Source organism: Emys orbicularis, chromosome 1 (assembly GCF_028017835.1).
Source record: "Emys orbicularis isolate rEmyOrb1 chromosome 1, rEmyOrb1.hap1, whole genome shotgun sequence".
NCBI lineage: Eukaryota > Metazoa > Chordata > Testudines > Emydidae > Emys > Emys orbicularis.
In genome coordinates, this window is record NC_088683.1 from 275,705,245 (window position 1) to 275,732,686 (window position 27,442).

At 38.8% G+C, this 27,442-nt stretch overlaps 1 pseudogene; it reads right to left on the minus strand.

Annotated features, from left to right (window-relative positions):
* Positions 1–4,686: 4,686 nt before the first annotated feature.
* On the minus strand, positions 4,687–4,857 carry LOC135873139 (U2 spliceosomal RNA; annotated as a pseudogene).
* Between the last annotated feature and the right edge of the window lie 22,585 nt (positions 4,858–27,442).

A 27,442-nucleotide genomic window follows, 5' to 3' on the forward strand; every position in this document is an offset into this window, starting at 1 on the left:
GCTGGGGGAAAGCCGATAGCTGCAGAGGAGCATGTGGATCGGACAGAGACTTCTCTTAGAGGAGTCTATTGATAGAGATTCTCTATGTTCTAGTCAGGAGGAGAGGATGGAAGAGGTTAAAGTATGGGCCAGATGAGATGAGAAACATTCACAGAAAAAAGAATCTGACACATCAGAAAAGGGCAGACAAATAAAGAGTGACACGTTTTTAAAGTGCTTGTACACAAATGCTAGAAGTCTAAATAATAAGATGAGTGAACTAGAGTACCTTGTGTTAAAGGAGGATATTGATATAATAGGCATCACAGAAACCTGGTGGACTGAGAGCAATCAATGGGACACAATCATTCCGGGGTACAAAATATATCGGAAGGACAGAACAGGTCATGCGGGGGGGGGGGGGGGGAGAGTGGCACTATATGTGAAAGAAAATGTAGAATCAAATGAAGTAAAAATCTTAAATGAATCCACATGTTCCATGGAACCTCTATGGATAGTAATTCCATGCTCTAATAAGAATATAACAGTAGGGATCTATTATCAACCACCTGACCAGGACAGTGATAGTGACAATGAAATGCTAAGGGAGATTAGAGAAGCTATCAAAATAAAGAACTCAATAATAGTGGGGGATTTCAATTATCCCCATATTGACTGGGTACATGTCACCTCAGGACGAAACGCAGAGACAAAATCTCTTGATATTTTAAATGACTGCTTCTTGGAGCAGCTGGTACAGGAACCCAGAAGGGGAGAGGCAATTCTCCATTTAGTCCTGAGTGGAGCGCAGGATCTGGTCCAAGAGGTAACAATAACAGGACCTTTTGGAAATAGTGACCATAATATAATAACATTTAACATTCCTGTGGTGGGAAGAACACCTCAACAGACCAACACTGTGGCATTTAATTTCAGAAAGGGAAGCTATGCAAAAATGAGGAGGTTAGTTAAACAGAAATTAAAAGTTACAGTGACTAGAGTGAAATCCCTGCAAGCTGCATGGACACTTTTCAAAGATACCATAATAAAGGCCCAACTTAAATGTATACCCCAAATTAAAAAACACAGTAAAAGACCTAAAAAAGAGCCACTGTGGCTTAACAACCATGTAAAATAAGCAGTGAGAGATAAAAAGGCATCTTTTAAAAAGTGGAAATCAAATCCTAGTGAGGTAAATAGAAAGGAGCATAAACACTGCCAAATTAAGTGTAAAAATGTAATAGGAAAAGCCAAAAAGTAGTTTGAAAAACAGTTAGCCCAAAACTCAAAAGGTAATAACAAAATGTTTTTAAGCACATCAGAAGCAGGAAGCCTGCTAAACAACCAGTGGGGTCCCTGGACGATCGAGATAAAAAAGGAGCACTTAAAGATGATAAAGTCATTGCGGAGAAACTAAATGAATTATTTGCTTCAATCTTCATGGCTGAGGATGTTAGGGAGATTCCCAAACCTGAGCCATCCTTTGTAGGTGACAAATCTGAGGAATTGACACAGATTGAAGTGTCACTAGAGGAGGTTTTGGAATTATTTGATAAACTTAACATTAACAGGTCACCGGCGCCAGATGGCATTCACCCAAGAGTTCTGAAAGAACTCAAATGTGAAATTGCCGAACTATTAACTATTGTTTGTAACCTGTCCTTTAAATCAGCTTCTGTACTCAATGACTGGAAGCTAGCTAATGTAACACCACATAATAATAATAATCATTTTTGGCACCAAAGGTTAGAGGTTAGAATGATGCACTCAGACAGTAGGCTGATATGATGTGTAAAACATTGCCATTTGTAGTTACTTTTCACAATACAACCACATTTTAAAGGGATAAAATTGACCACCTTCTCCTTCTCAGTTATTCACTACTGCAGTTGCTTAGGGGTAAACTTTAATTTGACTCTCTGGCTAACCACCGTGTACTTTGATGTTTCTTCAGTGAGAGAAAAAGCTGCCCACTGGCACTGTCTGTTTCATCTTTGCTATATCCCTTTTAATTTTTCATGTTTATATTATTTTCCCTTGGTTTTCAGTGGAAAGTGTTGTTTCTCTGCCTGTATCTCCTTTTCACTGAGTCAAATCATGGAAGTCTTGATGTGTTGCAGTCCTGCCATTTACTTCCTAATATCTCAGTTGCAGAAAGTTTTAGTTTTTAATAACAGAAATAGACATCCATTTATTCAGGTTTATATTTTAACAGCAGTTAAATGGGGCTGTAAGAGACTTCTGCATCAAGGGGAGCATATACCTTACTCTTCAATCCCTACAACCTTGGCTTGCCTAAGTACCAACAGAATAAAGCAAACAAAGGCCTCTGAAAACACCTACCCGATCAGGCCTTGTGTCACCGTGCCAAAGTGGGTCACAGCTGACAATACCAAATTCAGGATAGATTGCTGAGAAACAGTGCAGACTCACCCCAAACTGGTGGCTCTTCTATCATTACATCATACCAAGCCAGTAACAAAAGTGAACTTCTGTCTCACCACACTGGTTAACAAGAAGTCCAAAATGCAGTCTCCTGAGGCATTCCAGCCCTTGGCTAACCACACAGACACTAGACTTTATGATGGGTGGTTACTGAAAACCAAGTTAATCAAATATAGGGTCCTTCTAATCCGAAGGCATCAGCCACTTAGCCAGGTCAATATATAACACAGATCTTACCCAATAATCATGCTGATGCCAATCATTTAGTAACTAAAAAAACTAAAGGTTTAATAATAAAAGAAAAGAAGAGAGTTATAAATGGTTAATAGATCATATACATACAAATAATTGCAAAGTCCTTATATCAGGTTTGTAGCAGTGATGGAATAGACTGCTGGCTTGTACAGTCTCTCTGGTAACTTCCAAAAGATTGGAAGGTCCTCAGTCCATTGTTCAAAATGCTCCTTTTATGTGTAAATCCACAGTCCAGAGAATCAGGGCAGGAAAGAGGCAAAATGGAGATATCTCAGGGGTCTTTTATATCCTCTGCCATGTTCCTGGAAATTTACTGTCTCAAACAAAGATCACAGCCCGCGTGCCTGGAAAATTATTGTCCAAAGATGGAGTCCAGGGTCACATGAGCATATCACATGTCCTTACATAGTTTACTGTACCACAGGGGATGGCCATTGGCCCCTGATAATCTGAGGTGTCTGCAGGAAGAGCTATCTGGATGGAATGAGTTTCTTCTATGGTCCATTGTGAGAATTAAGTGTCCTTGATGGGCCATCAATACATAGCTGTCTGGCCTTAATGTATATTCCATCTAGTGCGTTATACTCAGTAATACAACACAGTCCATAGCCAATATCCATAACTTCAGATACAAAGATGATACATGCATATAAACATGATAATCATACTTAGCATAGCATAATTTTCCATTGTCACCTTACATGACATACTTTGTACAAGATTTGTTGCAATTGTATAGCAATGGTAGAAACAATGTTATAAATGGTCATCATCAATTATATAGCATCACACCTCATGGGAGAGATAAACAAGGTGTTAACTGCCTGAGGAGCCTGCTGGAGCTTAGGCATGAGCTAGGCACCTCGGCACACACAGTTGCACTGAAGTTCTGACACGCACAGCAGCAATTTAGGTGCCTGGGGGACTTTAGCCACAGAAATTTAAGCACTGAGGAAACTTAGGCACATACAGGGTTAGTCGAGGGTTGTGAAGATCTACATTTTGTATTTAGGTGATTAGAGTGGCAGTTAGGCACCTAAATGGCTTTGTGGATCTGGCTGTGAGTCTAATATTACTTTGGGAGGCCTTTGGAAATGAAAAGCCTGTATGCATTGGCTTTCGTAGGTAAAAACCTCACTTCTTCAGATGCTTAATCTTCACTCTGCAAGCACCCACCCCCATTAAGTGGCCTATCTCAAGCCACATCCTAAAAATGAGAAGTAAAGTATAATGATTTAGAATTTACAGTAGGTTTGGGGGGGGGGAAACAGGATGGGGACCTCTGGGAGCAGAAGGACACCTCGTGCCTTCACATGATCTCACAAATCAAGATCCATGGAACATATGCTGGGTGGGGAGAAGAATATAACCAAGTCTATCTAATTCACACTGTTTAATACAAATATTATCACTTCATCAGATGCCTGGAGTGAAAAATACAGCACATGAAAAGATGGGGTTGCCTTACCAAGATGGGGGTCAGTGCTAACGACCCAAAGGGGTGAGTATCAACAGAGGGAAAATTACTTTTTGGAGTGACCCAGCCACTCCCAGTCTTTATTCAGGTCTAATGTGATGGTGTCAAGTTTGCAAATTAATTCCAGTTCTGCAGTTTCTCATTGAAGTCTGTTTGTGAAGGGTTTGTTGGTTGAAGAATGGCCACTTTTAAGTCTGTTTGAGTGTCCAGGGAGATTGAAGTGCTCTCCTACTGGTTTTTGAATGTTACAATGCTTGATGTCTGATTTGTGTCCATTTATTCCTTTGCGTAGAGATTGTCCGGTTTGGCCAATGTACATGGCAGAGGGGCATTGAAATCAAGTTTACACAAGTTAAGAAGGAAGGTACTATACATCTGGGGTCAGGCTTGAGTTCTGAGAGATTACAGGTATCGGTTACAAGGTTCACAAGATACATACAAGCATCAGCAAATAAGTGATCTCTAGAATGCCACTCATAGAATATATTCTGAGTCCAAGTCAGTATTGGTGTAACAAATTCAACAGATTCTATTTTTGCACCACAATAGTACCGGGTCGATGCGTGGAGTGGATGGAGCAGGCTCCTATTCCATCTCCCTGTTCCGGGGATCCATTTAATATATAGTCCTCAGATGGAAAGCGTATCAGATATTAAACTGATAAGTGAGGTTTTTACCCACGAAAGCTTATGCCCAAATAAATCTGTTAGTCTTTAAGGTGCCACCAGACTCCTTGTTGTTTTTGTAGATACAGACTAACACGGCTACCCCCTGATACTTGTATGCATTGGTCAGTCTTAATTCACTGCCTAAATGAAGGAGGCTGTTGTCACCAAGTTTAGCTAAATGGGTTCTATACCAGTGACCATTAAGCCATTTACCCAGTTTAAAATAATTTGAATTTGCACTGCAACGCCAGAAAACTATTATATAAAAACACTATGCTAACACAATAAGTATACTTCACTTGGGCGTAGCATTTAACAAAATGTCTGCAATCAAACTGTGACATTAGACATATGTTCAATAGTCAGTGAAACAGTAACAGATACATTAATTTGTCATATACGTAGTTCACTGAGACAGATTCGTATATAAAGACAGTTTGTCAAATTTTAATTTTATGTAAATGAAAAAGACAATGTGAAGTGCATTTCAGTCTTCTCAACATTAAGGACCATATTGTGCCATGGACTGTGCAATGCATGTTGAGGACTGATGCCAGTGCACACAGTATAAAAAGCTGTTGGTGGCATTGTACAGAGCCGAGAAAAGTAATAGGTATCCTGCCATGCTAAAAGCAGGTGGCAAAATCCCACAATTAATGATTGTCAACCTGAAAAGTGACCCCTTTTATAAACTGTGAGGGTAAAGATAAGAGAAACACTCGTCTTGGTCTTCAGGATGCAAGTCTTTTCAAGCTCACATGTAGCTAAGTTGTGTACTAGATGCCTCCCTCACTAAGCTAAGGAACAGGAGCTGAGCCAATAATGCAACCCTAAGACTTTAGAGCTACAACACCTCCCATTGGGTCTTGGGGGACTAAGGACTACTCCCCTGCACCTCCCAAGTCTGGCTTCTGTCTAGCTTCTAAAACCCACTGTGCAATGGTACATGGGGTGCTGCCATAAAGTAGAAAGCTCTGCCACACTCACAGGTGAAGTGACACATACAGGTCATGGATGACTCCTATATTTCCAAATTCTGCCCTTCCATGAGCAGAATTACAGGAGTTCCACTGTTGCTGGCGATATATTTACTCAGGAGAGAAGGGGGCATAATTTGCCCCTGAAAAGTTTTATACACACACATAAATTTTGCCTCATTTTGAACACACAGTTAACTCTCTGTCCTTCTTCTTTCCAGGAAGAAGAGTTTTTCACAAGTTTATGGTGTCACATTCAGGGAGAAAACATCACGTGTTCTGAAAAGAAGAATGTGATGGGTTGGATCACAGAAACCCCCTTGGAACTGCCACCTGATGTGCTGGGATTACCTCTGAGCCCATTTTCCCTGGCAGCTTGGGACTTCAGTACCTTGTCTTGTTTGAGCCAGACGTGCTTGCCTGCTGCAAACACAAATCCAAGTCTGAACCATGTCCCACACAAGCTGCAGGCTTAACTTAAAACAGCTTAAGAGATGCTCCTGTCTCCAGCACCCAGATACCCAGCTCCCAATGGGGTCCAAACTGCAAATAAATCTGTTTTACTCTGTATAAAGGTTATACAGGGTAAACTCATAAATTGTTCACCCTCTATAACATTGATAGAGAGATATGCACAGCTGTTTGCTCCCCCAGGAATTAATACTTGCTCTGGGTTAATTAATAAGTAAAAAGTCATTTTATTAGATATAAAAAGTAGGATTTAAGTGGTTCCAAATAATAACAGACAGAACAAAGTGAATTACCAAGCAAAATAAAATAAAACTTGCAAGTCTAAACCTAATACAGTAAGAAACTAAATGCAGGTAAATCTCACCCTCAGAGATGTTCCAATAAGCTTCTTTGGCAAACTAGACTTCCTCCTAGTCTGGGTCCAGCAATCACTCACACCCCTGTAGTTACTGTCCTTTGTTCCAGTTTCTTTCAGGCATCCTTTGTGGTGGAGAGGCTATCTCTTGAGCCAGCTGAAGACAAAATGGAGGGGTTTCTCCGGGACTTATACAGTCTCTCTTGTGGGTGGAAACCCCTTGTGTTTTCCTATGCAGCATCACAGCTACAAGATGGAGTTTTGGAGTCACACGGGCAAGTCACATGTCCATGCATGACTCAGTTCTTTACAGGCCGATGCCATGGCTCACATGTTAGTCCTAACGTTCCCAGGAAATCTCAGATGTGGATTGTCTTCTATCAAAGTCCATTGTCAGTTTAAGTGTTTCTTGATTGGGCACTTACTGAGAATAGTCTTTTCTCAAGAAGCTGACCAAATGCTTCACTGAGATTACTTAAAATCAAACAAGTATATAGCCAATATTCATAACTTTGAATACAAAAATGATACATGTATACAAATAGGATGAATATATTCAGTAGAACATAACCTTTACAGAGTTACATGGCATATCTAGTATAAAACATATTCCAGTTATGTCATATTTACACTCATAAGCATATTTCTATAAAGCATTATAGGGTGCAACATCACAGAGAAGACAGGTTTCTTTCAAATGAGAGGTCTGGAAGGACAAAAACCTTTTCTCACCTTCCCTCTCCTCCCCAGCATATAGAGCATCAGGCAGACTTGAGACATGTACCCTCAACCTTTCTGAGGGTTCAAAGTTAACAGGGAGAGAACTACTGGGAAACACCATGGACTGGAATGTAGTGAAATTGGGCATCTGAGAACTTTGATTTGTGATGCTGAGGGTGGAGGGAGAGGAAGAGACAATATATGGAGGGAGATCTATTTCCTTTATCCTCCCATTCAGTGACAGATCAAAGGGATGGAAAGGTGTACAGTGGAAGCTTCAGAGGGTCCTGTGGCACCTTTAAGACTAACAGAAGTATTGGGAGCATAAGCTTTCGTGGGTAAGAACCTCACTTCTTCAGATGCAAGTAATGGAAATCTCTAGAGGCAGGTATAAATCAGTGTGGAGATAACGAGGTTAGTTCAATCAGGGAGGGTGAGGTGCTCTGCTAGCAGTAGAGGTGTGAACACCAAGGGAGGAGAAACTGCTTCTGTAGTTGGATAGCCATTCACAGTCTTTGTTTAATCCTGATCTGATGGTGTCAAATTTGCAAATGAACTGGAGCTCAGCAGTTTCTCTTTGGAGTCTGGTCCTGAAGTTTTTTCGCTGTAAGATGGCTACCTTAACATCTGCTATTGTGTGGCCAGGGAGGTTAAAGTGTTCTCCTACAGGTTTTTGTATATTGCCATTCCTGATATCTGACTTGTGTCCATTTATCCTCTTGCGTAGTGACTGTCCAGTTTGGCCAATGTACATAGCAGAGGGGCATTGCTGGCACATGATGGCATATATAACATTGGTGGACGTGCAGGTGAATGAGCCGGTGATGTTGTAGCTGATCTGGTTAGGTCCTGTGATAGTGCTGCTGGTGTAGATATGTGGGCAGAGTTGGCATCGAGGTTTGTTGCATGGGTTGGTTCCTGAGTTAGAGTTGTTATGGTGCGGTGCGTGGTTGCTGGTGAGAATATGCTTAAGGTTGGCAGGTTGTCTGTGGGCGAGGACAGGCCTGCCTCCCAAGGTCTGTGAAAGTGAGGGGTCATTGTCCAGGATGGGTTGTAGATCACTGATGATGCGTTGGAGAGGTTTAAGCTGAGGGCTGTAGGTGATGGCCAGTGGAGTTCTGTTGGTTTTTTTTTTGGGCCTGTCTTGTAGCAGGAGGCTTCTGGGTACACGTCTGGCTCTGTTGATTTGTTCCTTTATTTCCTTGTGTGGGTATCGTAGTTTTGAGAATGCTTGGTGAAGATCTTGTAGGTGTTGGTCTCTGTCTGAGGGGTTGGAGCAGATGCGGTTGTACCTCAGTGCTTGGCTGTAAACGATGGATCGTGTGGTGTGTCCGGGGTGGAAGCTGGAGGCATGAAGGTAGGCATAGCGGTCGGTGGGTTTTCGGTATAGGGTGGTGTTAACGTGGCCATTGCTTATTTGTACTGTGGTGTCCAGGAAGTGGACCTCCCGTGTAGATTGGTCCAGGCTGAGGTTGATGGTGGGGTGGAAGCTGTTGAAATCATGGTGGAATTCTTCCAGGGTCTCCTTCCCATGGGTCCAGATGATGAAGATGTCATCAATGTAGCGTAGGTAGAGAAGGGGCGTGAGTGGACGAGAGCTGAGGAAGCGTTGTTCCAGGTCAGCCATAAAGATGTTGGCATATTGTGGGGCCATGCGGGTGCCCATAGCGGTGCCACTGGTCTGGAGGTATATATTGTCACCAAATTTGAAATAATTGTGCGTGAGGATAAAGTCACAGAGCTCGGCAATAAGTGGAAGCTTGTGGCAGTCAGTTGACCATATAAGGGAAGGAGCAATTCAGATGACTAGAACTATGCTTGCTACGCTTCCGAGTTCTGAAGCAGCATTCTGCTGCCTGTTACTTGCCACCATGCCTTTTGGAATTTATCTCTTGGGGTGTGTGAAAAGGAGTATGTGTTCTTGGTCAACTCCGATTACTAGCAGGCAGTGTGCTCCATTTAGGAACTGTACAAATTGGCAAATTATTTTTTAAGCCACTCCGTAATTGAGCATTTTAAACTAAAAGTATTTTGTTTCACCTTTAAGTTACAGGGATTTTTATGGCTACTGAGTTGAATCCTTATGCTGACTTCTTGTCATTTCTATTAAGCCACTGATTTCTGCTAATCCCTTAGGGAGCTGCTTAAATATTTTTCAAGGTAACTTCAATATTTACTTTTTTTTTTTCTTCAAAATTTACAACTCTGTATGGTAATATAGTTCATATATCAATAAACAGACATGTACTACTATCTGCAGCTTCTGCCATATGGATTCAAGCACTGCTGGAGGCATTGTTGCAGATGAGTTACTTTAGCAAGCATTTCAATTTCTATTGGATTGTCCTTTTGGTTGGTTAGCCCTGGGTGTCAATTGGGGAGCCAAATGCACTAATCAATTACATTTTTCAGGTTTGTTCGTTTGGGTTTATTTGTTTTGCTGTGGTTTGGTGTTGAATATAAAAGAGAATGTGTGCGTGAGAGAATACTAAAGAGAAATGTGAGTTAAAGCTACATACAAGCAAATAGCTGATTACATCGTAGTACCAATTCCAACACACAAAACTCTGTTAATATAGAGTTGCTCATGTCCATTTCCTTTAATTAAATCACTAAAAATGAAGGAAATCACCAGCTAATGAATATTGAGATCCAGAACGATCTTGATTCACATGACTTACCACCCACACACTATGATTCTCAGTACATTTGGACTCCTCACCTTTACAAATTCCTTTTTCCCTAGGAAAACACTCATATGACCAATACATTTGAATGGCAGGGACTTTTTATTTCAAGGCCTGCAATCTGCTGTTATATCTGAAAAGTTGGGCAGTTGGAGTTAAAGTTGTGCATGTGAGTCTGATTTTGAGGGATTGGATATGCATGTTGTAAGTGAAAGGGAATTAGCTGGGGAGGTGGTCATTTGGGCATTATATGTTAGAGATAAGGCATATGAAATTAATCACATAGTTTAACTGCACAGGAAACTCTTCATAGCATGGGCTTGGTGTAGGGCTGTGTGCTCAGAGGAAAGAGAGAGAGTTTAGGATATGGGTGGGGGAAGGGCATGTGGCAGCCAGAGCAAAGGGGCGTGGTAGGTGGTAATGTGAGACAATAAGGTACTGGAGGGTGTGTGGACATGAGAGGTACCAGTCTTGGAGATTGGGGCAGGGGATTAGGGTATTTGAGTATATCCCCTGTGGGGGGACAATTGAGAAAGGCAGTGCCATAATGGAGCAAAGGTTCATCGGGGGAACTTGTAGAAACCAGCATGAGTACAGCTTCACTTCTGAGCAGCCTGAACCAGCTAGACAATCCACTTCAGGGATGCCAATGGGCTTCTGGATGAAGCATTAGAAAAAGTATTACAAACATTTTTAAAACAATTTTTGTAGAAATGTTACATTGATGAAATTTTTCCAGCCTACTGCTTTAATGAATCTTTTGCTTTTTCATTGAGATTTCATTCTAACAGAAAATTTCTGAGCATCTTTAAAAACACCTACTCACTCTTCTCAAGATGTTCAGAACTGATAATAGTTGCCAACAGACTTAATTATCAGTGTTTGAATGCATGATTTTTGTTTCTTGAGAGGGGTTCCAAATCAGTATTATCAAGGCAGCCTGGTTGCATCCTTATCTATGGAGTGTCTACTAACTCCATAATGGGACTGAGGGGAGCAGAGATAAGGTGAAGTGAAAATCATAGGGAATGAAGTATGAGATAAAGATGCAACATTAGCTATATGTTTTGTTTGCTTAATGTTCTATTAATGTCCCATAAAGGATTTTTTTTCTTCACTGATATTGAATCAATAATGGAAGTTATTGTTAGTGAAACTAAATGTGAACATGATTTCTCTAATTTGCACAATCTCAAATATTGAATTGCTATTGAGAATAGGATTCTGATATATGTGAAAATGGTAGGAACAGTATTGTCACTGAAGAGTGCTGAAAGTAAAAGTGAGACAAGATGAAATCAAAGACCAAACAATGGAATGAATGCAAGCCAAATAGAATCAAAGAAAAGCACCAATGATCACTAACCAAGATCATGTGAGCTACCAGAAAAATAATGGGTAAAATGCAGTGAAGAGACAGCTGAAAAACAAACAGTAATACATAAAATCAACAAATGCAATATTCCCAAGAATGCTTGATTAAAACAAATTGAACATATATTGTGGCAGAGCTCCAGCTTTGCCTCAGGAGGGTCCTGCACTTATAGGCAGTTAGGGCTTGCCTCAGAGGTTTTCTGTGACCCTCAATGTAGCCTCTCTCCCCTCCTGACCACGCTTGTTCTTCCGGGTCTTTTACTGCGCATCTTCTTTCTCCCAGTCTTCCCACAACACACTTTCTTACTCCCAGCTCCTACCAGCCAGCCTCTCTGAAGGAGCCTCCTTTTAAACTGGTCCCAGCTGGTTCTAAATGGGCTTCAGGTGATCTGATTAGCCTGTTTCCCTTGATTGCTTCTAATTAGTTCTTAATTGGTTTCAGGTGTCTTATGGAGTCTGCCTGACTTATTTGCTTCTAGCACCTTCCTGACTGCTCTGGCCCCTGCCCTCCTCACTCAGGAAACAGAAAACTATTCATCCAGTGTGTTTTCCTTCTACTAGACTCCTGCACCCAACCGGTCTGGTCTGTCACAATATTTATACAGCATCTATTTTTTTGAGATGTAGCTTACCAAGACTTTAGAAGACTAACTTTTGTTCAAAAACCCAACTCTTGGTAAAGCACTGAAGGCAGGACAGAAGAGGTAAAGTATCCCCTTCCATCATTAAATCCAACACTGCATTTCCACTTTCAAAGGTCACAGAGAAGTGCCTACTCAGCTAATCTGATTTATTGACTAATTCAAAGATCAGTGTTTTAAAAATTCTTTTTGGGCCCAATCCAATGACTTCAGTTGAAAGATACTCATTGCCCACATCAGCTGAAAGATACTAATTGATGTCAATTGGCTTTGGATCTAGCCTTTATACTTATTTGTGTGTAAACGGCAAACACTTTATAATCCAGACAATAAGGCCCCAATCATGCAAACACTTATGCACATGGTTAATTCTTCCATGAGTAGTTTAATTGTTTTTAATGGAACTACTCATGGGAATAAAGTTACATGGATGTATAAGTGTTTGCAGGATCAGGGCCTAAGCAATGAATATGAGCATTTCAAATCTAGAAAGATTATATCATCAAAAATCTTGACATGACATTTTGTAAAAGAAATAGGAAAATGTCCTTGCTGATATTAGCTTTACAGGAGAAGAATGATGGAAATCTTCTTATGCCAAATTTAAAATAATAAGTCAAAGAACCTATGGACTAAGGAACAGAAAGTGCTCTTTCTTGTTGCATCTCTAAAGGGACGATACTTATGTTGCTAAGCAATTTGTCAGGAAAAGACAGTAAGAACTATCAAGCATTAGTAGCTGCATTAACTAGTCATTTTTGAGTTGGACATCAAACAGAACTGGTCACTGTGCTGTTCAAAAACCGTATTAGATGACATGAAAAATCTCTAGCAGAACTGATTTGAGACATTGAGTGATTGGTATATCAGGAATATCCAGATGCCCCAAAGGAATTACAAGCCATCTTCATCTGAGGACAGTTCATAGATACTTTACTTGTCCTGAACTAGAAGCTGAAGATAAAATGTACTTAATAGAAAATATGGACTATGCTTGCAAATTATAATTTTTTTCATGCAAATCTCCCAATGTTATCTGACATAATTTAGAATTAAATAATGAAAGAAATAATTTGTTTTTCTTTTCTTAAGAATGATTTGCTATGTAGCAAAAAAGCTGTTTCTCACAGTGTATGAAGTGCTAGCCAAGTGTCAAATTTACTTTTTACTAGGGCTGTCAAGCGATTAAGAAAATTAATCGTGATTAATTGAGTGATTAAAAAAATAATCTTGATTAATCACGTGATTAATCACACTGTTAATAATAGAGTACAATTTATTTAAATATTTTTGGATGTTTTCTACATTTTCAAATATAATGATTTCAATTGCAATAGAGAATACAAAGTGCACAGTGCTCACTTTATATTTATTTTTATTAAAAATATTTGCACTGTAAATAACAAAATAAATAGTATTTTTCAATTCACCTCATACATGTACTGTAGTGAAATCTCTTTATGATGAAAGTTGAACTTACAAATGTTGAATTATGTATAAATAATAACTGCATTCAAAAATAAAACATTAGAGCTTACCCATCCACTCAGTCCTGTTTCTTGTTCAGCCAATCACTCACACAAACAAGCTTATTTACATTTGCAGGAGATAATGACATTGTTCACAATGTCATCTGAAAGTGAGAACAGGAGTTCTCATGGCACTGTTGCAGCTGGTGTCGCAAGATATTTACATGCCAGATGTGCTAAATATTCATATGTCCCTTCATGCTTCATCCATGACAGGTTCTGCTCACTAACACTAGCAGTGCAGACCGATGCATTTTCATTTTCATTATCTGAGTCACATGCCACCAGCAGAAGATTGATTTTCTTTTTTGGTGGTTTGAGTTTTGTAGTTTCTGCATTGGAGTGTTGCTCTTTTAAGACTTCCGAAAGCATGCTCCACACCTCGTCCCTCTCAGATTTTGGAAGGCACTTCAGATTCTTAAATCTTGGGTTGAGTGCTGGAGCGATCTTTAAAAATCTCACACTGGTACCTTCTTTGCCTTTTGTAAAATCTGAAGTGAAAGTGTTCTTAAAATGAACAACATGTGCTGAGTCATCATCCGAGACTACTATAACATGAAATATACAGCAGAATGTGGGTAAAACAGAGCCAGAGACATACAATTCTCCCCCAAGGAGTTCAGTCACAAATCTAATTAATGCATTATTTTTTTAACAAGTGTAATCAGCATGGAAGCATGTACTCTGGAATGGTGGCCAAAGCATGAAGGGGCATATGAATGTTTAGCATATCTGGCACGTAAATACCTTGCAATGCCAGCTACAAAAGTGCCATGTCAATGCCTGTTCTAACTTTCTGGTGACATTGTAAATAAGAAGTGGGCAGCATTATCTACTGTAAATGTAAACAAACTTGTTTGTCTTAGCGATTGGTTGAACAAGAAGTAGGACTGAGTGGACTCGCGATTAAAACTGTGATTAATCACAATTAATTTTTTTGAGTTAACCGTGTGAGTTAACTGCGATTAATCAACAGCCCTACTTTTTCATTTTTTTAAACTGCACCCCTTTACATTTCCTGTTTTTTGTTAGCATTAATAGATGAAATGATAGTGATGGGAAAATGGCAAAGTGATAAATTTAAGGCATTCAGAATGTCATAGAGTCTTCCAGTCCTAGATCATTGATTTTAATCTAGTTTTGGTCATTACTATTTCATGGCTGTTCAGTGTCCTATGTGAAATGGTTGGTCAACTTATTTCTTATTGAACAGATGTCCTAATCGGCACCTTTGCTGGCAAAATTATAGCAAAGAAGCCAAGGATTCAACCTCTATGAAGAATGAACTGACATCTCACCTGAAGAGGCATGTTGAGACCATTTGGACCGATTGATTATTGTTGTCCAAGCTATTTAGTAAATATTATGAATATATTTGCAGAGATCATGGCTGATTAATGAATGCTTCACAAACAGAAGAAAGGGATGCTTTAGGAATAGGTATTATTTGCAATGAGTAATTTGACCACATCTAGTAACTGTGCACTGACTGGCACCATTGTGCAATGAGAAATATTAATAATGGGTTTCCTGCAAAGTAAATACCATTTAAACTAAAAACTAAACGTTGTTGTGACAAAGTGGTTAGAGGGCTTGGATTTTCCACACTGCTCACCATTGAGCAACCTTTGCTCCCATTGATGTGAATGAGAGTTTTACCATTGATGTGAATGGGAACAGAGCTAGGCAAGCACTGAGCACTTTTGAAGTGTTCACAATGTCTGAGAATAAAAATCCATTTTCTAAGGAAAGAAGAAAAAGTTAAATTAATATTTTGAATTTAGTATGCTTATAATCTATCAGAACATTTTTCTAGTTCTTTAAATAGTTATGGTTGCTGACACCAATAATTAACAAATGTAGAGAGGTAAAAATACCTAGCATCTCTTTGTATTCTAAGATGTTAATAGAGTCATAGATTTTAAGGCCAGAAGGTACCATTATGATGTCTGATCTCCTGTATACCACAGGTCATAGAACTTCCCCAAAATAATTCCTAGAGAAGATATTTTAGAAAAAAAAAACATCCAATCTTGATTTTAAAATTTTCAGTGATGGAGAATCCACCGCAACCCCAGCAAATTGTTCCAATGGTTAATTACTGTCACCATTAAAAACTACACCTTATTTGCAGTCTGAATTTGCCTAGCTTCAACTTCTGACCATTGGATCATGTAACATCTTTCTCTGCTAGATTGAAGAACCCATTACTAAATATTTGTTCTACATGCCGATATTTATAGACTGTAACCAAGACATCCCTTAACCTTCTCTTTGCAAAGCTAGATAGATTGAGCTCTTTAGGTCTATCACTATAAGGCATGTTTTCTACTCCTTTAATCATTCTTGTGGCTCTTCTATGAACCCTTTCCAATTTATCAACATCGTTCTGGAATTGGGGGCATCAGAACTGGACACAATATTCCAGCAGCAAGTACAACAGTTACAAATACAAAGGTAAAATAACCTCTCTGTGATTACTCAAAATTCCCATTTATGTATCCCAGGTTTGCGTTAGTTCTTTTGGCCACAGTATTGCACGGGGGGGCTTATATTTAAGGCTGAGGTTGAGTTTGAGTTTGATTATCCACCACAACTGCCAAATCTTTTTCAGAGTCTCTACTTCCCAGGATAGAGTCACCCGTCCTGTAACTATGGCCTACATTCTTTCATCCTAGATGTAGACATTTACGTATAGCCATATTAAAGTGAATATTGTTTGCTTGTGCCCAGTTAACCAAGTGTTCCAGATTGCTCTGAATCAGTGACCTGTCCTCTTCATTATTTACCACTTCACTAATTTTTGTGTTATCTGCAAACACTATCAGTGATCATTTTATATTTTCTTCCAGGCCACTGATAAATATGTTAAACAGCATAGAGCCAAGACCTGATCTCTGCCGGACAGCACTGGAAACAGACCCGCTTCATGATGATTCCTGTTTTACAGTTACATTTTGAGATCTATCAGTTAGACAGCATTTAATCCATTTAATATATGCCATTTTTGTTTTTATATTGTTCTAGTTTTTTTTAATCAAAATGTCATGCAGTACCAAGTCAAATGCCTTACAGAAGTCTAAGCATATTATGTCAACACTAATACCTTTATCAATCAAAGTTGTAATCTCATCAAAAAAGATATCAGGTTAGTTTGACAAGATCTATTTTCCATAAACCCATATTGATTTGCATTAAGTACATACTCTCCTTTAGTTCTTCATTAATCGAGGCCCTATCAGTCTCGCAGTGATCTTGCCTGGGATCAATGTCAAGCTGACAAACCTATAATTACACATGTCATCCCGATTACCCTTTTTAAAAATTGGCACAACATTAGCTTTCTTCCACTCTCCTGGAACTTCCCCAGGGCTCCAAGACTTATTGAAAAACAAGATTAATGGTTCAGCAAGTGCCTCAGATAGATCTTTTAAAACTTTTGGATGCAAGTTATCTGGCCCTGCTGATTTTAAAAGGTCTAATTTCTGTATCTTCTGCTTAACATCCTCCAGAGTTACTAGTGGAATGAAAAGAATGTTATCTCATAAGTTGACTATATCATTTGTTTTTAGCCCAAATACAGAACAGAAATATTTATTGAACACTTCTGTTTTTTTCCATTATTATTGATAGTTCTGGACCAATATAATTGTTAGAATTATTTTTTGTTCCTAATATATTTTTAAAACTCCTACTTATTGTCTTCAACTCTGCTGGTTATAGATTTATCCTTGTGTCCCTTGGCTTCCCTTTTCAGTTTTCTGCAGTTCTTTAACTTCTGATTTATTGATTACTATCAGCTTCCCCTTTCTTTCATTTTTTTGTATATCATAGCTGCCTTCACTTTCCTGCAAAGTCAGGTTTGTATTTTAGTCAGCATAGCCTTCTTCCTTGATTGTGGGGGATCTAGTAACATATTCTTAAATGGTTCCCAATTATGAGTCCCATTTTTATTATTATTGAAAAATTATCCGTTTCTGGTAGTGAAGTAGCACACTCTGCTTCACCATGTAAATGTTATTCTGCTTAAGTAACATAGTAAGCTCAGTGTAACATTTAATTCCTTCTGTAACATTTTAGAAAGCTGCACAGTTTCATCACAGTGACAATTTTGCAGCATTTTTCTGAACTATAAATACTACACAGTTCTTTGCTATTCTTTTTTCTTCAATATTTATTTTTAAGAGCTGCTACCCTCCAAAATGAGTTAGAACCTGAAAGATGAGGGGCATGAGATGAGTAATTGTGTTCTTTATCATATAATGGTACATTACAAAAACTAAATATTCCAAGTCAGTAATATTTGAATGAATCATAAGGTAAAAACTTTTAATTTTTTAGTTTTTCCTTCTTCCAAAAGTGACCCAAGAAACTGGTACAGGGGAACAAAAAAACAAACAACTTGTAGGATTTTCTCTAACTCAGCAAGCTCCAATTGTAATGAATACTTAGGTCTGTCATGCAAGGCAACTCCTAATAGAGTGTATCTAAATATTAAAGCTGGTCAGGAAATTTTAAATGATTTTAAATTTCAAGGAAAACTGGAAAAAAATCTGTGATTTTTGCCAGTTACTTTATCACGAATTCTTGAGTGGTTCTCTCTCAAACTCTTCAGTTGAAGTTGTTCCATGTGTATAAATAAATAGTCATTTGAGCTAAGAGTTGGGTCTTCCTCCCACTCATATAAGTGCCCTAACCATCAGGCTACAGAGTCATTCTCGGTCTTGTTCTCTCTCTCTGGCCTAATGACTATAACTATTACTTTTTGACCAGTTCTACAATATACAGCATGCTACTAGAGCAACAGGAATTTCAAGCCCTACACACTGGAGCTAATGGACAAACCAAAACAGACACAAATGTACAAAAAATATTGTTGCATAATGATCTTGTATGGATGAGTGTATTTTTGTGTCATAGTGGTAACCACCCACCAACAACTATCTCCCATAGTCCAAGTGAAATTCCATTGATTTCAGGAACAAGAATTTAATCCCAGTTGTTGAACATATTGTTTTCCTAATTTGTTCATTAAAGGACCCACTCATTTCAATGTTTTTTTTAAAGTGTATAAGATCTGAGCAGAGAACACCTGACTGACACCTTTTCTACATCTTAAACATGTTGATTTAGCTGATTACCAACAGATACAGCAACTGTGTTAGTCAGATATTTCAGAGATACTCCATATCTAGGCAAAACAGAACTGACTCAATGAATAAGAACATGATTTCCATCTATCTTCAAAAAAAAGCTAATTCAACTCTGGTATAGTTTAATATTTGCAGGAAAGTTGATCTTGTAAACCCTTGCAAGTGACAGCCCAACAAAAGCTAAAATTAGCTTGTGTGAGATTATACTAAAAACCTCAGTAAACCTAATGAAAACTGTAGAACAAACGTGAGAATTTGAGAGACTAAAGGTCTTTTGAAGCTGATTTATTGTATCCACTTGACACAGTCTTTGCATTAATGTTACTTATGTGATTTGTAGCATCTATTAGAACAAAAAAAAAAGAAAGAAAAGCATGATTAGCATCTGTGGCATTAAGAAAATCATCAAAGAGTACAAAAAACTAGAAGAAAGGGAGGAAATGCTGAAGTCTTCAGAGGAAAAAAAACCTTTTATCTATTTTTAATTTGGTTTCATATTTAAGACGAAGTTCTGTCTGCCTGATAGCACTATAGAATGTTACGTCCTTTCCTGACATTGTAGGTAATCTGTGTTTAAGGGGAAATTATGTTACTAGTTGATTTTAAGACTAGGGACCAATCCTGCAGTTCTTTCTCAGGAAAAATATCCAGTGGTTTCAATAGGATTTATTCTGAATAAAGACTTCAGTATAGAAAGTAGTTATTCAGTAATATTTTGACTTACTATTGTGGAAGCAGAGAAATAATTGACAGGAAGGGGATGCAATGTATGACAGTTCGTTAGCAAGAGTCAGGCTAACTGTAACCCTAATAACGCGAGATTTGTAGAAGCGAGGAATGTGTGAGGCGAGTGGGAAAGAACTGTGTGAGAAGTTGTTGCGACCTTGTGTAGATAATGTGTAGAGCAAAACAAGATATCAGAATGACCTATTGTGACGGGTTGGATCACAGAAACCCCCTTGGGAGCTGCCACCCGATGTGCAAAGACTACCCCTGCTTCTGTTTTCCCTGCCAGCTCAGGACTCCAGCACCCTGTCTTGCTGAGCCAGACACTCCCATCTGCTCCAACACAGACCCAGGGTCTGAATCACTTGTCCCAAAGCTGCAAGTTTACCTGAAAACAGCTCACAGAAGTGTGCTTGTCTTTAGCACTCAGATGCCCAACTCCCAATGGGGTCTAAACCCAGATAAATCCGTTTTACCCTGCATAAAGCTTATGCAGGGCAAACTCATAAATTGTTCGCCCTCTATAACACTGATGGAGAGATATGCACAGTTGTTTGCTCCCCCAGGTATTAATACATACTCCGAGTAAATTACTAAATAAAAAGTGATTTTATTAAATACAGAAAATAGGATTTAAGTGGTTCCAAGTGGTAACAGACAGAACAAAGTAAGTCACCAAGCAAAATAAAATAAAATGCGCAAATCTATGCCTAATCAAACTGAATACAGATAATCTCACCCTCAGAGATGCTTCAGTAAATTTTTTCCTCAGACTGGACACCTTCCAGGCCTGGGCACAATTCTTTCCCCTGGTACAGCTCTTGTTCCAGCTCAGGTGATAGCTAGGTGATTCTTCATGATGGCTCCTCTCTCCCTTTGTTCTCCAGTTCAGGTGACATGATCACATGTCACTGCAAGACTTCATTGCCTACTTGCCAGCACACACATATACAGGAAGACTAACAGGTAAACACAGCCATCTGCAGACACTGGTCCTGGTTAATGGGAGTCATCAAGATTCCAAACCATCATTAATGGCCCACACTTTACATAATTACAATAGGCCCTCAGAGTTATGTTTTATATTTCTAGTTTTAGATACAAGAGTGGTACATTTCTACAAATAGGATGATCACACTCAGTAGATTATGAGCTTTGTAATGATACCTTACAAGAGACCTTTTGCACGAAGCATATCCCAGTTGCATTATATTCACTTATTATCAAATCTTTATAAAACTATCCCAGTTACATTATATTCACTTATTATCATGTTTTTATAAAACCATATAGACTGCACAACGTCACACCTATGTATAAACAAAATGCAGCTGTTGCTCATTATTGTCTGTAACAAAAGGTATAAATGCTTGCTGTAATTGTTTACCTGTTGAGAGACCTGTTTAGCTCTCTCCCTCTACGCAATTGCTTGAGAAAGTAAAGTATCTGACTTGCTGTACCCAAACAAAAAGTGAGCACTCTGTTATTCTCCGACACTATCAGAAAGGAGAGGGAGGATCATACCATAAAGATCTGCACAATCTACTGTGACATCTCATTTCAGCGCTAAAGGTGGGTGGGTACCATCATCTTCCCACACACACACACACACACACACACACACACAGACAAAGGTCACTAGTCCAACAGGGTATCTTTGACATAAGAAGGTGGTAAGCTTAAGGACCCCAGGATGAAATTGGAGCCACAGTGAGGGGAGGCCATTCCCAAGGAACCTAGATGAACCACAGGTTCATGCAAACTCTAGTGAGGGAGAACCAAGCTTGAAGATCCCAGAGAAGATGTATGATCATATTTTGAACCTCTTCTTTATCTGCTGTGAGCAGTATCTTATCTTGGTATCTCAAGTGGGCAAAATATCTGTTGTGGACAGCACTTGGAAGAGTTTCACGAGTTCCATTCCCCAATTCCATCCCTGTTTGAAATAGTAACATTTTTCTGCATGTCTTGGGTAAGTATCATGATTGATGAGTCCTTTATTACACCAGTTCTAGTACCACTCTAATTAGTTTAGGGACCTAGTCCTTTGGGTAGTTAAGAACCAAGAGACTTCTCTGCTTTCTGTGGTTGTAGTTAAAAATCACTATTGGCCAACAGTTAATACACAGTGGAGTCTGAGATAGCGCCATTTTCCTCTATTTGGAAAATAGGAAATGTGTGCGCTATGTCAGACACAGTTGTGAGATAACTACTGGCAAATGCTGGGTATTTTATGGTAAATATTGTGAACAACGTCTACATAGGCATGATTCTCCACTGTCATTGTAATAGAAGATTCTGTGTTCACACTACACTCTATTGAAATAATGTTTGTACAAAGTATGCCTTATGAGGTATTATTTAAAACACTCATAATTTGTTGCTCAATATTGCCCTGGTAAAATATGTGTGGCAATATTGTATGTGAAGTTTTAAGATAGGCAGACCTCAGCCCATGCCCTGCTCTTCCAAAACTTAATACTTGTTTTCCTCAAGGCAATTGGCTCTCCTCCTGTCCCTCCTGGAGCTGTTTTTTTTCTCCTTGGCAATCCTTCAGCTTCACAGTCTTCTTGGGAATTACCTAAAATCTTCTCTATGGAGCAGTTTTTCCCATTAGTAATCCTTCAACCTCCAGTCTTCTTAGTCATTGCCTCTATTCCTGTCTCTCTGGAATGACCTGGGTCTGGCTTATATCGACCCCAGACCATCTCACAAACCCAAAAGCCTTGAAAAGGGTAGTTAATTGGAGTCAGCTGGTTGGTTTGGTTTTGTTTGCTTGGTTCATTGTTTTTCCTCCCCCCATTTGGCAGTTCACACTGTCACGGCACCCAAGTGGAATTCAAGACAGAGGAGATGAAAGGCTGCCCAGGAACCAGTTTCAGGTCCCTGATCTTGTGCCGCCTGGCCCAGTGTAAGCTGCTGAGCACCAACTCTGACTTATGCCACTGGTGTAAGATCCTTTTGCAGTGGAAGACTGGGTGTAACCGTTCTGATTCTCTCTGTTATGCCTCTCCCTACACCCACAATAACATGCCATCTCCCTTCCCTTATGCCAGGGATGGAGGGCAACAGCTGGAACAGGAGGTGGCTCTGCCACATCCACCAGTTTTATGTCATTTGGAGTTCCCTTTTGCAAGAGAAATTCTCCGCTAGCAACTTCAGTCAGAATATCATTAATTAGAAGTGCCCATTTTCCAGGAGCGCACAATTTCAGTAATGCCAGGGTAGAGGCCTAAGTTGCTTACCTTCCCAAAGCTTAGTTTTCTCCCAGTACTGTATCCTGAATTGTGATCACTGTTTTCTTTAAATGACACTAGTGACCCAGTATCACCAAGACCCAAGAATGAATGCCACAACCAGTTGCTTTGTGTGAAAAAGTTCTGCCTGTAAGTTTTTAGTCTATTCAATTTTAATTTCATGGCATGTTTCCTACTTTTTTATCTGTGGTAAAGGCCTAATTCACAATTAATAAGACCAAGAAAAGATTGCTTTTCAAGTTAATCCCCACAAGAAATGTGGTTGTGTGACTGAAATGTTCTCTTGATAAAGCCATATTTAACCATTCTGCTTGTATGCAAGACTGACTATAGTATCTGTGACAAAATGATATTTTAAAATAAAATTAATTAGAATATTACTAGCAAAATTATGTCAATCAGACAGTTTTAATTTCTAGGGGATTCTGACTAGCTATAAACCTTCTGGCATGTTCAGCTGTCTGTTTGCTTTGTTTTTTTTTAAACAACAACAACAAAATAATTTTGTCTAATATTAAAACAATTAACGAAAGATAGTAGTGGCTTTTAGATACTGCCAGATTTTAGAGTACATCAATGTATGTTATTCTAATTTCAATCTGTCCCCTGCTTGAGAGATACTTGATGACATGTCAGTGTTCTGTACTAACATCAGGAAGGGGGAAAATATAAAAAGAATCTAATATGTCTTTAAAAGTCAGATTAATCAAAACTGTGATCACAGACACTAAAATTTCTTCTTTATAATTAGACAATTATTTCGTGACACCACTAAAAGGACAGATGGGGGGAATGAGGGGAATTTTTTTTTTAGCCCATCTAGTCTGACAGATACTTTCCAGAACCAAGTAAAACAGATGATGCAGTTGTTCTGGGAATAAATAAAAATGAATAATAGTCTTTATTTATTACATACATTTGGAGAATGTCCATCACCATGGTACTCTTTGCCAATGTCATATATTTTTAGAAGGTTTTGTATTTTTTGCACTTAGGAATGAAAAAAAAGCAGCTTGCTTTTACACTTACGTCAAGCTTCCCTGATAGTACTTCTCAAGAGATGGACTTTATGTAATCAATTTTATTTGTGTATGCAGAACTTTTCAGAAGTAATGGCCAATATAAATGGTGTTGGTTATCTTCTAAGGATAACTGGGATAATTGATATATGTCCTTGACTAGATAAAATACTATGAATAATTTCTGCAGGTTTCTGGCATAATTGGTATAGATGTCTTCATGAACTTCAAAATAGTTTAAATAATCAGATAAGGAAAAGGGATGAAATATTTGTACTAATTTGGGGAATTTACTCTGTGTAAACAAGGAGTATATAAATATACCATGAGGTGAGCTCATAATCTTTGGATAAGCGAAAATTTGAGCTGCAAGCCTGCTCCCTGAATTAGATAATATATTAACCCTTTCATTTTGTGCTGATCTATCTTTTACTAATAGACACCAGTTCAGCTGAGTTATTTGATGTCTCATCCATCAATAATCTAAACTGAATCCTTTTACAGTATCTAGGCACAAAATGTACTAAAGTTTCTGCCCATAAATTCATGAAGAGAGGGAAACAAGCAATGAGAACTAGAAGTGTTGCTAAATTATGGAAGTAAATTATAGTAGGCAAAACTGGAAAATGGTGGAATGATTCTCATAAATAGAATATGAACATGTTGGTACAGTTTATACAGGACAGATAGAATAGGAAGAAAAGGTTGAGAAGTGGTTATATGTCAAAAATATTCACAATTCCAGTGAGCCACAGTTAAGTGATGAAAACAGTGATTGTGAAATCTCATTATATCCATTCAGCTCTCAAATAATCCCCATAGTGGAGTATTAGAGGTAGCTCCATTGCCTGCAACACTTTAAACCATCCTCGAGAGAACACTTGAACATGTATCAGTGAAGGAAGAAGGAAAAGCTACTTAGTAGATCTTTTCCAGTTAAAATTAAATGGCTAGGTTGCTGACTTTAACCCTACTGACTTCAGGGTTTTAGCCAGTACCCTCTCTAAACTTTGTTTAAATAAATATTCCCCATTTCAAGTGATTGACATGACCTTGAGCAGTGAACAGGTGAAGGAAAAAATAATTCATTAAGTTGCAAACTACATTAGCAAACTTTATCTTCCATCAAAGATTCAATCCAGGAAAACATTTTCTAAAGTCTGTGGGATTAAAAAGTGTTTGGTATTGATCAGATTCTGCAAGGGAAGTCAGTAAGTGAGTGTTAGGTCCCCATTTTTTTTACTACATTTTACTTCTTCAGTGATTAATAAACAATTAATTAAATGATTCATGAATTGATCAGAAGCCTCCAATAATGAACAAAAAAATCATTCCTGCCAGCTAAATTCTTGCTGTCAAAATAGCAGACAGGTCCATCCACTTTTCTTTAAAAAAAGTTGTGACATTAAAACACAGAAACAACAAGAACAAAAACCAACAACATTGTATTCACATGCCAGCTGTTAGGGGACATAAGGTGAGTATAATGATTTTGAGGTGTCTTTAGCACTGGGACATGCTGGGAAAAATTAGGTTTATCTTTAAAACTGGCATTAATAGGACTATACTATTCTGTACGGAAGACAAAAATGCAAGGGAAAAATAAATCCATATTCCTGAAGGGCACTGCCAGATGTGAACAGTCAAATGTTTAACATATTAATAATGAGAAATCTCCAAAAAGGGAGGAAAGAAAGGTAAGTTTCATAATGTGGTTCAGTCAGTTTATTGGCAGTTAGAGAAAGGAAAAACTACACAGAAAACACAAGTTGAGAATGTTATCTGTACTGTTTCACAGTAACATTGGCCGATATGTGTTGAAATAGTCAGTGAGAATTGGTATCACCAGGAGACCAATGTATCTTGATAGAAAAGTGGTGAAAAGAGGTAAACAAGTATTTTAAGGCTTGCAAGGCTTAAAGTAGGTATGTTCATATAGACTCACAGACATCATCCCCCAAAAAAGGAATATTGGTTTCTGAGGTAAGTTGACTCCTGACTAAAGGATATGGTCATAAGACAGTGTCTGATCTGAACAAAGATGTGTTTTTTCCCTTCTTCATGCTTGTGGTATTGGTGCCTGGATCATTGATTTACAGGGAAGGGCTGGGTTGCAGGAACCTGTGATACCTGCTGCTAACACTTTAAGGTGATTGATGTTAGAATTCTCAAATGAAGATTGTGATAGCGTACCCCATAAGGCTTTATGGGGGGGGGTGCTTATAAATGTATGTATGACATAACTGGAATATGTTTTGTGCTGCCTGTGCCATGTAACATATCTCCGTAAAGGTTATGGTCTACTATATCTATTCATGCTATTTGTACACATATATCATTTTCTACTTGAGGTTAGGAATATAGGCTGTATACTTGCTTGGTTTCTAAGTAAGCTTTGTGAGGCATTTGGTCAGTTTCTTTAGAAAGGAATTCGCAAGGTTAAGTACCTGATCAGGAAGCACTTGGGGAACAATGCATCTTGGAATGCTCCAATCCATATAAGAAGTCTTCCTGGAGACATACAAGGTACCATGTGGACAATGGCTTCGGCCTGTAAAGACTGAGTCATGCAGGGACATGTGACTTGCCCAGGTGACTCCAGAACTCCATCTTGGAGCTGGACTTTGCATAGGAGTGAGGGGGGTCTCCACCCACAAGAGAAAGTCTATTTAAACCCGTGGGAGACCCCTCCATTTTGTCTTCAGCTGGCTAAAGAAGGAGTCTCTCCACACCCCCCCCCCCCCCCAGGATACTTGAAGGAAACTGGAACAAAGGACAGTAACTACAGGGGGTGAGAGTGATTGCTGGACCCAGGCTAAAAGGAGATTAGCCTGTAAAAGGGAGAATTCTGGAACTGGTGAGGAACTTATCTGTATTTAGTTTGATTAGACATAGATTTGCGCATTTTATTTTATTTTGCTTGGTGACTTACTTTGTTCTGTCTGTTGCTACTTGGAACCACTAAAATCCTACTTTCTGTATTTAATAAAATCACTTTCTACTTAGTAATTAACTCAGAGTATGTATTAATACCTGGGGGAGCAAACAACTGTGCATATCTCTCTATCAGTGTTATAGAGGGCGAACAATTTATGAGTTTATAAGCTTTATACAGGGTAAAATGGATTTATTTGGGTTTAGACCCCATTGGGAGTTGGGCATCTGAGTGCTAAAGATGAGCACACTTTTGTGAGCTGTTTTCAGGTAAACTTGCAGCTTTGGGACAAGTGATTCAGACCCTGGGTCTGTGTTGGAGCAGATAGGAGTGTCTGGCTCAGCAAGACAGGGTGCTGGAGTCCTGAGCTGGCAGGGAAAACAGGAATAAAAGTAGTCTTGGTGCATTAGGTGGCAGCTGCCAAGGGGGTTTCTGTGATCCAATCCGTCACAGAGATTTTCTCCAAGCATTGACCTAAGACAAAAAGCCCAGGGAAAGACATAGCCCACATGGTCTGGTAGGAAGAAGTGTGAGCTGGCCACTGGGGAACCTCGCCACAGAGGAAGATTGCAGGATAAAGCAAGAATGACTACTATTACAGTTGTTCAAATTATTAATTTAGGATAATATACATTAATAACTGAGCCTCTTTTTTAGTTAGTGAATCATTAATGAATGTGTTCTTTATTCTTAAGGTTTCTTCGAGTGATATGGATGACTAATTTTCAGACTGGGGTTATTTGTAAATTGTTCATTTTCACTGTTCACTATTTG